Consider the following 1,914-nt stretch of genomic DNA (forward strand, 5'->3'; position numbering starts at 1 on the left):
GACCCTTAGGAATTCACACACATTTGAACTTTTGAACTGATTTGAAACTTCCTGCCAGATAAAAACTGTGTGCCGGACTGACACCCTTGCCTTAAGAAGCCAAACGTTACACCGGCTGAGCTATCCAAGCACGATTCACGCCCCCGTCTCACTACCTCATTTCCTACACTCCCAACTTTACAGAAGTTTCCATAAACCTTACGGTACTAACGCTCCTGAAAGAGAGGATATTGCGGAGGCATAGCTTTGCCATAGCTCTAGGGTGCATTACTTCCTTGCACAATGAGGCACCAGGGCTCGAAATACACAATGTATTCCCCCCCATGAACCATGGACCTTGCCGTTGGTGGGGAGGCTTGCGTGCCTCAGCGATACAGATGGCCGTACCGTAGGTGCAACCACAACGGAGGGGTATCTGTTAAGAGGCCAGACAAACATGTGGTTCCTGAAGCAGCAGCCTTTTCAGTAGTTGCAGGGGCAACAGTCTGGATGATTGACTGATCTGGCCTTGTAACATTAACCAAAACGACCTTGCTGTGCTGGTACTGCGAACGGCTGAAAGCAAGGGGAAACTACACCCGTAATTTTTCCCGAGGACATGCAGCTTTACTGTATGATTAAATGATGATGGCGTCCTCTTGGGTAAAATATTCCGGAGGTAAAACAGTCCCCCATTCGGATCTCCAGGCGGGGTCTACTCAAGAGCACGTCGTTATCAGGAGAAAGAAAACTGGCGTTCTACGGATCGGAGCGTGGAATGTCAGATCCCTTAATCGGGCGGGTAGGTTAGAAAATTTAAAAAGGGAAATGGATAGGTTAAAGTTAGATATAGTGGGAATTAGTGAAGTTCGGTGGCAGGAGGAACAAGACTTTTGGTCAGGTGATTACAGGGTTATAAATACAAAATCAAATAGGGGTAATGCAGGAGTAGGTTTAATAATGAATAAAAAATAGCAGTGCGGGTTAGCTACTACAAAGAGCATAGTGAACGCATTATTGTGGCGAAGATAGACACAAAGCCCATGCCTACTACAGTAGTACAAATTTATATGCCAACTAGATCTGCAGATGATGAAGAAATAGATGAAATGTATGACGAGATAAAAGAAATTATTCAGGTAGTGAAGGGAGACGAAAATTTAATAGTCATGGGTGACTGGAATTCGTCAGTAGGAAAAGGGAGAGAAGGAAACATAGTAGGTGAATATGGATTGGGGGGAAGAAATGAAAGAGGAAGCCGCCTTGTAGAATTTTGCACAGAGCATAACTTAATCATAGCTAACACCTGGTTCAAGAATCATAAAAGAAGGTTGTATACCTGGAAGAATCCTGGAGATACTAAAACGTATCAGATAGATTATATAATGGTAAGACAGAAATTTAGGAACCAGGTTTTAAATTGTAAGACATTTCCAGGGGCAGATGTGGATTCTGACCACAATCTATTGGTTATGAACTGCAGTTTGAAACTGAAGAAACTGCAAAAAGTTGGGAATTTAAGGAGATGGGACCTGGATAAACTGAAAGAACCAGAGGTTGTAGAGAGTTTCAGAGAGAGCATAAGGGAACAATTGACAGGAATGGGGGAAGGAAATACAGTAGAAGAAGAATGGGTAGCTCTGAGGGATGAAGTAGTGAAGGCAGCAGACGATCAAGCAGGTAAAAAGACGAGGGCTAATAGAAATCCTTGGGTAACAGAAGAAATATTGAATTTAATTGATGAAAGGAGAAAATATAAAAATGCAGTAAACGAAGCAGGCAAAAAGGAATACAAACGTCTCAAAAATGAGATCGACAGGAAGTGCAAAATGGCTAAGCAGGGATGGCTACAGGACAAATGTAAGGATGTAGAGGCTTGTCTCACTAGGAAAATTAAAGAGACCTTTGGAGAGAAGAGAACCACTTGTATGAATA

This window comes from Schistocerca serialis, chromosome 6 (assembly GCF_023864345.2).
Source record: "Schistocerca serialis cubense isolate TAMUIC-IGC-003099 chromosome 6, iqSchSeri2.2, whole genome shotgun sequence".
In the NCBI taxonomy this organism is placed as follows: domain Eukaryota; kingdom Metazoa; phylum Arthropoda; class Insecta; order Orthoptera; family Acrididae; genus Schistocerca; species Schistocerca serialis.